Here is a 13588-nt window from a genome sequence, read left to right as displayed (position 1 = left end):
AATTATTTTATTTTGTTATTACTGCACAGCTAAAACATGCAATTAATTCCATTTTCTTGACAAGGCTTCTTCTCCCTTAATTAATAACATCCTCTCCACTCGATGAAGGCAGAAGCTTCCTCGCACATCAAACACTCATTACTGTGACAAGCCCTCATGACAGCGAATGGAAAGGGTGTAATGTGGTCTCAAACAGCAGCTGAATGGACAAGAAGATAACATAATTGCCTGCTGGTTGTCTTGCCGACACACATTCTGAGAAACGCTGCAAAAATGTACGCCATCTCTCATCAGCACCCTCCAAGGATGGTTAGAGCAAAGAAAAACGATACTCTTCCAATCTGACACCTGTCATTAGTGTTGGACAACATGCAATTCTAGTTAGAGGGAGGCACAACTAATATTCATAACCTCTAAATAATTTGCATTGCTTAATATTAATGAGTGTACGACTAATGGTCTCGAAATTCTCCCCTCTGGAAATGAAAGCGCAAACCTGGCAACCTCCTCTGCATCCATAGTCTCATCTCTATGCCCTCTCTATCTCCTCCCAGCATATGTTCCAGAAGGGTCCCCCATTTAAAGTGTTAAGTGTACTCACATAATATTTTTTAAATTAAAAATTCCCCTAAACATCTATATATTCAACGACTTGCCATTCCAATTTAATAGGTAATTAAGAAGAGCAATGGGGTGGCTGGGGTAATCACGGGCCGGTTAAAAGCCTTTCCATACCATTCGGGGGGCATAATTGGTACTGTGCAGTTTGTGTGATTAAGTGCGACTGAAGATCTGACAACTCGGGACCATTTCCTCTATTCATACATGGCATTTCATTAAAATCCAGAGGTACCTCCGTCCTAATGAAAAGTAAATGTGTTGCCGCGGTGGCTACAATAACGTCGTTAATTTTGAAAGGATTATATTTTTATGTGATGTTATCTGTGGAATATCAATCAGGTCTATTGCCCACAGCCCCCAGGGATCCGCCTAATGTACCCACTTTTTTTCCCGCTATTCATTTGTGACTTTCTCTTCACCGAGGGCAAAACATTCTTTACAAAAACATGACCTTTTAAAATCTACAGCCAGATAAAACTAACACACCAACACTTGAACACACACACGCACACGCACACGCACACGCACACGCACACGCACACGCACACGCACACACACACAATGTTTCTGCCTACAATGAATGTACAGTACATGGCAGGGTTTGCTTGTCTGTGTATATATACAGTAAGCACATTCGACAAAGTTTGGTTTTGTAAGATCTACCCTCTCCAAAGCAAAAAAAAGGAAAAAAAGAGTGGAAGACAGCTACCTGTGGTCTGTCTATGTAAGGCATGTCAGTTGTCTGCACAGGAGTCTATTGTGTAACTGCACATGTGTCACATGCAATTATAACCCCCAGTTAGAGGCCTGTCTCTAGGCTATGAGGCGAAGACAGCATGCTGTCAGACCAAGCCCTTTCTGCCCCTGTGAAGAGAGGCTCTTCAGCCCTCCCGACCGAGCATTTACCTTGTGACAACGATCCCATCCCCGTGACCCTGAGTCTGCCTGGATCTGCTTCCAAGCTCCATGCTCCGCCATCCTAACCTCAGATGCAGTCGGGCGAGCAGGCCTCAGACCCCGACCGCCCTAGCGACACCAAAACAAACAAGAAATCTGCCAAGCAACAGCTCTCTCTCTCTCTCTCTCTCTCTCTCTCTCTCTGTGTCATTTGATGGCACTGTAATAACAGGCGCTAATTTGCTGTAATGACATGTTGCACGACGCAGTGGAAAAAACAGCCTGCGTCTCTCCTTCAGGGCCTCTGCTCTTCCCTCTCATCGTCGTGCTCAGTGTCCTCTTCAGGGAGGAGGTGGTACCCAGCGCTGTTTATACCCCCCCTCATCTCTCCCAGCCCTGCCAGAGGATGGCAACTGCGGGCAGAGGGCCGTACCCAGAATCCATCATCCGCACTGCGCACAGTAGCGCTTTGAGCTCGGCCAGGAGGCTGGGGAATGGAGGGGGGGGGGGGCAGCGTGGGGAATGGAGGAGAAGGGTGGAGGAAAGGGGGGTGGGGGGGTGGCAGCGTGGTCAAGGGAACAGGAACAGCCATGAGGCACTTTCAACACTTCTCTCCTGCGTAATCACCCAGAATCTGAACAAGACCTGCAAGCAAACATCATTATTGTCAGTGGCAGTCTCTGTGTGTAATATAGATCTGAACTCTTGGCATTGTGCTGTTTAATATATATCTTATCGCCCCGATCTGCGGCGGAGGGAAATGAATCATAAGCACATCACCAGGAGAGAACAAACAGGATTATGGGATGTGCTGCTCGCCGCCAGTCGATGGGGCTTTAATGGGCGTGCTTCGGCATTTGTTTCTTTCGCAGTTAGCGCGAAATGCCCTTCGGAAGCGGCGTCGACGCCCGCCCCCCCGTAAGCCGTGAGATCATTTCACACTCCTCTTCGCGCTGTTGGTCCGTGCCTGCGCGCTGGAGTCGACCAATCAGAGCGCGACGCTCTCTTATCACACGGCGTGCCGCAGGCCGCCCCCCCATCAGCGGCTCCTAATGAGTTCTGGGGGGCGTAATACGGCCCGGCTTAATGACCCGTAAAGCCAGGCTCACTTAAACCACTTGGACCTGAAGTACTTGAGATTTAAGCGGCCATAATTATCAAGCATCTCCAGAGGACCGATGGGGCCGCCCCCGCCCCCAGTGCCTTTTATTATGAAACATGTGCACATGAGACACACACACACACACACGTGCCCCATAGCCATATCCAGTGCACACACTCACTTCTCCACATCCATATATATTCAAGATAAGAGTGTGATCTTTTAAAAATGGAAATTGTACAGTAGATCACTACATTACTGTATCTGCAAGGGAGTCTTACAGGAACCCATATACTTCTCTTGTGAAGTACAATGTGTTAGCAACCTCTGAATATTGAAATGAAAGTGTCATAAACTTTGGGGATGATTGCCTTTAGGAATACGAGCTAACTCTGGTTTTCGTCTGGAGCCATGCTGATGTGAAAGGCCACGGAAATAGCAGCTAAGACAGCTAACAGCTAAAGCAGCTAAGCTAAGCTAACAGTCCAATGGAGAGCGTGCAGATCACACACTAGCAGGACCTGTACACCAGCACCATGGTGAGTTTCAGTCATTTCCATTATGTTGAGCTGATCACCTGTAAGAGCATCTAAACGTGTGAGCAAATCTGTTGCCCATTTAGATGACATGGTTCGCGTCAGCGACGATTTACATTTCACGCGCAGTGCATGAGTGATGGCGTATTGAAAAAAAAAGACTCTTCCTACCCCATAAAATCATAAACACCGCTCTCTGCCTGAAGTGGACATGTGTTAAGCATTCGTCTTCCATGCGTGTAAATGATAAATATATAAATACAGAATCCTGATGACGATCCCGGCGCACGACCCGCTGATTTATTCTCGGCGGCGCGATTAAAGTCGGTGCTTGGCTGGTCCGAGGCTTGGAGATGAAATATGCATAATATCGCCCACAACACACAAGGAAACGCACAGGCATTTTTCTTCCTGTGAGAGCACCAAACAAATCCCGGGCAAGTGAAAAGAGCTTTGGCTGACAAGAGAAGCCATTTTAATTTCCTGCCTTAGCTAACAGACTTCCATCGTTGCCGCTCTGCTGTCTCTTCTTTTTTCCAACCACCCCTCCTTATGGTAAGAACAACAAAACAGACCAACAGGAAAAACAAACAATTTGACAAGCTGCGCTGAAACAATATATCCCCCCCAAAAAATCAATGGACCCCTTTCATCAGATTCTACCTGATAATTCCAAAGAGCGGCTCTGTGGCTCTGTGTTGAAAACGGTGTGGCATATCGGGCAATTTATGGGGAATTTTTGAGAAAAAGACAGATAAGACGAAAAGACGGATAGAGAGAAAGAAAGAGAGAGAGAGAGAGAAGGGGGGGGGCTTACAATGGATTGGTCCTCACATTTTTTTGTGAGCCCTCTCTTCCTGTCTCTGTCGAGATGAATCGTAATTGCCCAGGGGCTTTAATCATGTGTTGAATTGGCGAAAGCAGAAAAAAGAGGGACAGAAGAAAAATGTGCTCAAGCAATTGGGCATCGATCGCTCACGGAGCCGACCTATTGCTTTCCACCTATTCCTCTGCCTCCGTTTCCCTCGGAGTCTCAGCCAAAGTGTCAGCGGCGAATGACTGCTTCTCTAATTACAGTCCCAGGTATAATAGGAGCAGGGATGACAGCAGGAGAAAGGGCCGGAGATGGACAGCGCGGCGGAGAATAGGAGGGGTGGGCAGTGGGGAGGCCATGCATCTCCAGCCGCTGACGCCTCACAGAATAGCCATGGAGATGAGAGAGGACGGCAAACGGTTTTGTTTTTCTGGCTTCCTGGACGAATCCTCGAGTCACTCCCCTCTCTCTCTCTCTCTCTTGATGTCTTCCCCATGTATGAGGTTACTGCAGAAACCGCTCAGCGCTGTGCATTTGAACACAATCTACTCCCCCCCCCCTCCCAAAAGCCACATTATAATTTTTATTCTCTGAAAAAGGAAACTCATGGGCTTACATTCAACAAAAAGGATCAGGAGGAAAGCGATTTTAATTACATGGCACTCACACCAACCTCACGCTGATTTCGAGCCCTTTGCCGGCTCCTTGTAAAAGCCGATAAATCACATTCTCTTGGCTAATTTCACCAGCACTTTGTTTCCTTTACATTGTTTTTGCGCTCACTTGTCTTTGGCCTCTTTTATCGCAGGTGTGCAGGAGAGGATCAACCAGTAATTAACTGGCAACCGAAATAGGACCTTATCTGTGCCTTGATCTGACGAGGAGGTGAGAGACCCAAGTGCAGTTCTGCTTTATTAACACACACACACACACACGCACACACGCACGCACGCACGCACACACTCACTCTGGTATTAATTATCCAAAGAGCTAGGGCAAGAGGGGCCAATGTTTAGTTATGAAATGAAATTGAAATTGAAAGAGCAGTAGTGGGGGGAGACACACAGAAGGAAATGGAGGTGAATTGATCTAGAAAGCTCCATCGGTCCGGCACTCAATCCCGCACCCCCCCCCCCCCCCCCCCCACACACACACACACACACACACACACACACACACCTCCCACCCCCTTCAGTGCTAACTTTAGCATGTCAGCACTCCGAGCGGGGCATTACTGAGGGCCTGGGGAGGGGGCCAAATGGGGCGCCGGGGGTGTTAATGGGGACCACTGTTCTGTAAATGGGAGCTGATGGACAAGGTGTGACGGCAGGGACAGCTACTTAAAGCCCTAATTGTGGGCCAGATTAGCTGCCAGTCGCCGGCCAGTGGACATCAGCAGCCGGACAGACCAGCCGGCCACGCAGGATTGATGCGACAGCTCTGAAATCTCATATCCCGTTCGGAGGGAGGGGGGCGCGTTGCCAAATCTGATGACGGGCACGACCGCTTCATCACGACCCCCCTCTGCCTCCCACCCAACCATACCTTTCTCTCTCTCTCTCTCTCTCTCTCTCTCTCTCTCTCTCTCTCTCTCTTCCGCCATTAGAGCACATCTCCGGTTGAGGCCAAATTGAGTTTTGCCGTTTAATATTCAGCAGCTTTGATACCTTTCGGCTCGGTGTTGTCTGACATTATTCATCGTTTATGGGCGGAATATTAGATTGCGCTGCTCATCTTCACTTCATAAACCGAGCGGAAGCAGAGAGCCATAAATCTCAATGCGAGTGCCGGTGATTTATCGGTGCGGAATAAGACAAAACAAACAAAGTCTAATAAGTTTGAGATCAACTTTCGCTCAGTCACGTATGGATCGCTTTGACAACGTAACTTCGTTTGGGTCCCAATACCCTTGGGGGCCCCAGCTGCTTAAAGCAAGGTCATGGTAATATGATGCAACTTCACAAATAAAGATGAAATCTCCTGTGCTTAAGGTGTGCATAAAACACACACACACACACTCCCTCTTTCATCATTACAGGCTCTGCAAAGATTTCTAAAAGGCTCTTTGAGAAGTTTTGTAAAATAATAATACTGGGCCTTGAACTCCTTCAATTAGATTTAGCTTTTACACTTCCTCAAACTTTTCCAGTGGCTTCATTATTTAGGCTTTTTGACCCTGTAAACTTGCTGAATCTTTCTAACATTGTGGCAAAAAAAAGAATAAGATGAAAGTCGAAAAAAGGTCAAGTGATACCTTGTGTTTGGTTGAAGGTCTTTAGATATGAATGTATAGAATATATCAACACACAACATCACGACAGACCTTCGAGGGAAGGTGACATCTGCTACAATCATATAAGCTGGCAGAGTCCGTGCTGTCTCTACCTCCGCACCTGATTGCTGTGCTGATCTGACAAGAGATGGAGAACTGAACGTGGCGTATCTGTACATATTGGCAGGTTTGACGATGACGCAAAACTTTGTCACATCAATTTTGCTCTTCCCTCACATTTTATCCCCTGAACTCAACCCTTCCAAATTCACCCCTTTGCCTTATCGCCATTCTCCTGCCGCAGTGTCTAGGAGTCAATTCCAAGAGAGTCAACTCAGTTAAACGCCCCGGCTTTTAATTTCATTTCATGTGGCTTGGTATTAATCACGGGCAATGTGAAAATGTGCAAATTACATGTATGTATTTAGAGACGCAATTTGAAACCCAAAATGAGAAACAGTGCCCCTGGACAAAGTGAAATGATATGCATAGTAAGCCCTAAGAGCACTGACAGGGAAAGACGAGTGTAATTACACCATTTTAATTCCAGAGGGAGCTTGAGAATTGTGTTAATATATTGTTTGGGAGAACTCACATAATATTGCCACGTGATGGTTATAATTGTACAAATTAGAAAGTTACACACAAATGACTGCAGGTTCAGTAGGGGATTTTAAGCCTTTCCTTTTCTTGGGAAAGGAATGGTATCATGGTAATTTCAAACCACGGGCTGCTTTAGAGAAGGGTAATAATATAACGACTGATGGAAACAGTTGGTACATACTGTACAGTATATACAGGTGTGTGTGTGTGTGTGTGTGTGTGTGTGTGTAAAGGGAGTCATTTTTTATTCACAATGACAGTCGATAAAACACTTTCAGTCAGCCCAGACTATAGAATGACCCTAATTTATGAGCTTGAGCTAAGTGTCCTTTCCGTGACTATATGTTGACGTCTTCTGGCAGATGGTGCATTCCATCTACATCACCACATGGTCGAGATTAAAGTTGACAAACCCGTCACATGTCACAGCTCTCCTTTGATAATCCACTTGTTAAAGGTATTAAAGACAATCATGAATACAGAATGGCCGAGTCTGGCGCGTTAAGGCATTGCAATAATTACTACGTCCAGACGTTGCCACGTCGAGAACGAGTCGACAGGATTGGAAGGCGTGGGTAATAAGGGCTCTTTGATTGTAATTACATGCTGAGATTGAATCTCTGTGGTGCGGCGTGTTTTAGAGATTGAAACTTGACCGTGGTGCCAGCATATCATCCTTCCATTAGCAGAGCAGGCTCTGTGCTGAATAACATAGCAGAGTCCTGGAAGAGGAGAGACGCAGAGGGAGGGGGGACTCCATCATTCCAGCAGTGAGACTTAGTGAGTGAGAGAGATAGAGAGAGAGAGAGAGAGAGAGAGAGAGGGGGGGGGTAGAGAGAGAGGGAGAAAGAAAGAGAGTGAGTATGCGTTTGACAGAGAGAGGGAGGGATAGAGAGAGAGAGAGAGAGAGAAAGAGAGAGGGATGCACGACTGTCAGCCACCATGAGAAGCTTCCACCCCATCGCCGTGGTAACCTTGCGGCCTGCAGGCTATCACAAGTCCCTTTTTTTCTCCTTCTCCAGGAGACTGATTTGCGCATAATGTGCTTTGTGCCAGAATAGAGTGCCTTGTGTGAATGATGATGCAGACCCTGTCTCATTGTGAGAATGGTGATGAGGTCTCTCTCCCGCCTTTCCACTCTTCTCTCCCAGAACAGCTATTCACATACTCTCTCTTTCTCTCTCTGTCTCTCTCTTTCCCCTTTTCTCCTCTTATCTCACCCTTTCTCTCTCTGCCTCTCTCTCACCCCTTCTTCCTCTCTCTCTTTCTTCCGTGCAGAGGCTTGGACTCTCAGGGATTCTATCTTCCTTCTTCCCAGGGGAGTGCAACAGCCTTGACAGTTCAGGTGACTCAGATCTTAGCAACCAGAAACAGCCCAATATGAGCAGCACACACACACACAACCAGAAACAGCCCAATATGTGCAACACACACACAACCAGAAACAGCCCAAATGTGTGTAGCACCACACACACAACCAGAAACACCCCAAATGTGTGTAGCTCACACACAACCAGAAACAGCCCAAATGTGTGCAGCACACACACAACCTTGATTCACGATTCAGTCGCTAATTTACAAAAGTTCCAGTCATTTATTTCCAGCATTTATCGCCCACCCACCTACCCATCCACCCATTGTCTCAGACCCCATTAAAAGTGTGTTGGTGGCACATGAGTTAAGATGGCACTGTGACGTCCAGATCTGATCCATACAGCACATGTGGGCGTACGAGACGAGCTGGCGCTACCCCCCTCCCTCCCCCTCCCCCCTCCACCGCTGCCTATTTCTGTAGCGCCACGGGTCCCGCTGCAGGTTCGCATCTGCTCCGCCGTGCACAACCGCGCAACAACGCCGCCACCGCCACCACCACCACCGCCACCGCCGTCGCACGCCTGCAGAAAACAGCCACAGATGGCATCTGAGGCGGCATCCCCGCGTGCCCAGCCAACACATGGCGCGGGGAGATAGCGGGAGCGGCGGCATCGCGTCGGACCTGCTGCACGCGGCTAACAAGAATGTGCCTATTAAAAAACAACAACAACTAAAAAAAACATACACAAAAAAACAATGATATTAAATTATCCTTAATGAGGGTGCCTATCTTCTCCAAGCACGGCTGCTATTACCTACAGACAGGTTTTGTGATGGGTGTGTGTCTGTGTGTGTGTGTGTGGTGGTGATGGCGTCGGGTGTGGAGAAGGTGGAGGGGGAGGGGGAATCTATACTTTAGGCGTCTCCTTTTGTGCCTGTGAGTTTATCAGTGAGGCGCAGGCCCCTTCTCTGAGGCGACGGGAGCCGCTGATGGTATCTGGCGCTCCTAACTAGTGTGTTAGGCCTTAATGAAGAGCAGATTAGAGCATTAGGATGCGCGGCTGGCACCGCCGCCATGCAGGAGGCAGAGCCGTAATGGAGCCGATAACATTCTGCTGATTTCACACAAATATACAGAGAAACAGTCGCTGCACGGGGCAAGAATCTCGTTTTCCGGGTTTTTTTCCTTTTTCATTTCTTTTTTTTTTTTAAAAAAGATGTTTCTTTCATGACGGATTTATTCATCTCGAGCGTCAACCTCTCAAGATGAGGTCGGAGGTCAGGTCCGGGTCACTTAACCACCCCCCCCCCATGGCTTTTTAACGTCGTCAGCTCAGGTTCATATCCTGCGCCGTCCTTTTTTCATTCGTTCATCTTGACACAAGTGGGGTCCACTCAAAAAACTCCTCTCCAAAATGGCTGACTCCAGCACGAGTGCGAGTCATCGCAGGAGCTAATTGGGTTTCGAGGGAGTCCTGGAGGCCCTCGGCCGAAGGTCTGCTGCTCGGCAAGCTCGCGTGGCGAACTCCACTTTAAATTCAATGTCTGGAGAACTCACACGGTGCTATAAAAGAATCCTCTTGGGGAAGTGCGCTGTTTATGGTTCTTGAAGTGCATCTCCGTTTCAAACAGAGGCATCAGCAACACACGCATTCTATTCAGGATGCAAGGCTTTTATTATGCCTTCTAAACACTTCTGGGCTGCAACATAGGAAATGAAAAATAAACTAAAGGAAGACATCATACTACATCAAAGGCAGTGCATAAAAGTCACCCGAGTGGATTTTCCTGCGCGGACGGACGGGGTCCACTGACTCCATCCCCGGCTGCCCTGATGGCTCTTGGGTAATGGCAGAAAACAAAAGCTTCCACGAAGGGCCATTTCGCCGCCATCTCAGCACCTCAGCGTTATTAATGTGCCGTCTTCGCAGGCGAGAGCCATTTCATGTGCCCATGCAGTCGGAGTTCAGGGTTCAGGTGTGGAGGGAGCCTCAGAGATGCGTGTGGTGGTGAGGATGCTCTCCTGTGGTTCGGCTGTTTGGGGTAAACAAGACTTTTTTTTATCAACCCCACACTTATGCACCCACATCCCACTGCAGTATGGTGCACATCCTGTTTAAGAATCGTGTCAGGTCCGTCCAACATGCATTAAGGAACAGCCATGCGTTTTGTTTTGTTCTAGGATCATATGGATTCCTCCTATAGCTCAGCCCAGCAGTTGTTTCATTGTAAGAGAACACGTATCCCCACTCCCCCCTGTGTCAGCAGAGACACAGGCGGATAAACTCTACAAAGTCTGAAGTATTTCTCCCCTTCTTTTGCTCTCTCTCTCTCTCTCTCTCTTTCCCTCTCTCTTTGAAACAAAAAGAAAGACTGCGAGAAAAGAAAAGTGTTGAGGTGCCGTAGGCGTTGAGAAATGAGAAGGGATGGGAGCGCGCGCGGCGCGGCGAGGCATGATATATTGTGTGGACTCTGGCACATTCAAATAATGTCTCTCCCATAAAGCCCAGCCACTCATGAAATGAGGGGCGTTACTCCCACGGCAAATACAACACCAGTTATGGAACGCCTCACCCACCCGGAGATCTTACCGGAACACCATCAGTATACCGCACTCATATCCCCCCACCCCATCCCCCACCCCCCCCCCCCCCCCCAAAAAAAAAATGAAAATTGATAACAAAATAAACCCAGTTTCCGAGGGAGATGCTGGCATTCGGTGCGTTGGGCTGCCGAGGTGGAACTTATCAACAGGCCAGCTGAATAATTCATGTGAACTTTAAAGTGGGTTTTGGAGTCATCACCAGTTGAATTTATGGGCTGTCTCTTGGCCGGCAAATGATAGGTCGCACGGTGATCAATAGCTATGGGGGCTCGCCGGCTCAAGGGGGGGGGGGGGTTTCCGTGCATGGGGTGCAGGTTGTCAGTGTCGCAAATTCCCCTTGACTTTTCTCCTCACAGCTGATTACAGAGACAGAAAACAAATGAATGTGACATTCACATCTCCCTGTGATTTTCCTCATTCTCTCCCAGTGCTTAAAAAAGAGCTCGCTTAGAAAGGTCAATAGGCAGGCACATATTCTTGAGTGTATGTTTGCAGATTTTCGGATGTGTGTGTACTGTATCTATGCGTGTGTGTGTGTGTGTGTGTGTGTGTGTGTGTGTGTGTGTGTGTGTGTGTGTGTGTTGCAGGTGTAAGTGCCCGTGTGCCACAGAGAAAGCATCATGAGTTTGATGTATGGAGACAGTGAAGGAGGAGAAGCGTGTCAATTCTTCCATCTCGCTCACTCACTCGCTCCCCTCCTCCCTCCCTCCCTCCCTCCTCCTCCTCCCCTCCCTCTCTCTCTCTCCATCCCTCTCTCCATCTCTGTGAGTTTGCTGCAATGCGCCAGTAACCAGCAGCCACAGCAGCAGCAGCAGCACAGGCCCCTTCACCACTGCCCTGCAAGCACACCCTTCCACAAAACAACCATCTTCCTCCCCTCTCTCTCTCTCTCTCTCTATCCCTCTCTCTCCCCTCCTCCTCTCCTCTCCTTCTTTCTGCTCTTCTTCCTGTGCCTTCCTCTTCCATCGATCCGACAAATACATTTTTGATTAAATCCTCATCAAGAGCTGCCGAATGCATTTCTCAAATGTCCAGTGTCGATAGTCGTTTAGTGGGCCTCCTCGTCCCCGGAGTAAGAGACTCCGATCGATGCAGGATGAGGATTTAAGTCCAGGGGCTTCCCAGCAGGACTGGGTTTCTCTCTAGAAAAGCAACGCCACCACCGGTTGGCCTACCTTGTGTACGTGCTAAACCACTGCAGGAATAAACACCGTCTTCAGAAAACATTGTTTTTAATCTGGCACAACATGCAGTAGTACATGAGTATGATTCTGTACAATTATTCCCACGATTCAGTAAAATCATTGGAACGTGCATCTCATGCATATTTGATGTGCATGTTTTTTGCAAGTACAGGATCAATTAAGACACAGGCTCGTACAGTATGTTGTGAGGAGATGAGATTAGTGATGAATGCACAGCGCATATACACTTGGGTGGCTTGCGGCCAATAAAGTTTTCAACAGCGTCCAGACACTTTCAGTGCAGACAGGCAATCAATTTGTAGTAGCAAGGCTCATTTCTGCTGTATATTCTGCTGGATATTAATAGTAGTGACTTGAAAGAGAGCGCACAAAAAAGACCAAGCGGACGGCTCTCTTTCATATGCATCCAGAGCAGTCTGTTGTTGGCTTTCCCGTACACACAGGCATCCATAATAGTCTATTGGCTTTTCCTTCTCCTCCACAATAGTTGCTTGCTTGCTTTCCTTATACATCCATAATAATCTGTGTTGGCTCTCCCCTCCACATACTGTATGCATCCATAATAGTCTGTGTTGGCTTTCTCCTCTACATATACATCCATAATAGTCTGTGTCGGCTCTCCCCTCCACATATACATCCATAATAGTCTGTGTTAGCTTTCCCCTTAACACATACTGTACATCCATAATAGTCTGTATTGACTTTCCCCTCTACATACTGCTTGCTGTGCACTGGAAGACTCATCATTCATATACTGAAGCTGATCTGTAAATACCTGATACACTGACTAATATGTCTGTCTTGGGCCATCGCCGTAGATTTAACCATGCAAAGGCTGCAGACCCCTTTTATTATTGTGCCTGAGTTCAGGATCACAGTAAAGGTTCAGACTCTTGTTTTAAGCTGTCAATTAAATATTCACAAAAAGTTGTCAAAAATGGGATAAGCTTTCCCAACATGAAGCCACCTGAGGCATATTTTCGCCAAGGACTTGTAAGTCGATAAAAATGGAAATTCTTTCCGCTACATTTTTTTCTCTCACAAATAGTAGTGTGTAAAATATATTTTGCAGGATTCTGCGCTTCAAATATCACATGGGACTCCTGGTCCACCCTTCTCCTCCAGATTTGTAGTTATGTGAGTATATGTCAGTGACATCAATCACTGTTTGCTCGACCCTATGGATGGAAGTGCAAACACACACACACACTCACTCATTCACGCACACACACACACCTGCACACACACACTCTCTCTCTCTCTCTCTCCCTCTCTCTCTCACACAAACACACACACACACACACACACACACACACACACACGTGCACACACACACTCCTCCAAGGGCCGATGCTTGAGTGAGAGAGGGCCTCTGCTCTGCGGGTGAAAGTGTTGGCTCATTATAAGCGACAGCAACACCCCACTGGCACGACGGCGGGACAATTAGAGCTAATTACGGCCCTGTGGTCTTTTCTAATGGAGGGGCCCGGGCAATTGTGCTGAGGGCAATCTCCCTCCCAGTTAATTATGCCATTATTCCATTATTTCAAACTCACTGAGAGTACACATCTCCTTCGTGACCTCGTGGCCAATAGTGATGAGGAGAGCCCTTCAGAGAG

This window comes from Sardina pilchardus, chromosome 17 (assembly GCF_963854185.1).
Source record: "Sardina pilchardus chromosome 17, fSarPil1.1, whole genome shotgun sequence".
Lineage (NCBI taxonomy): Eukaryota > Metazoa > Chordata > Actinopteri > Clupeiformes > Clupeidae > Sardina > Sardina pilchardus.
Note: the sequence above shows the minus strand (reverse complement) of the source record.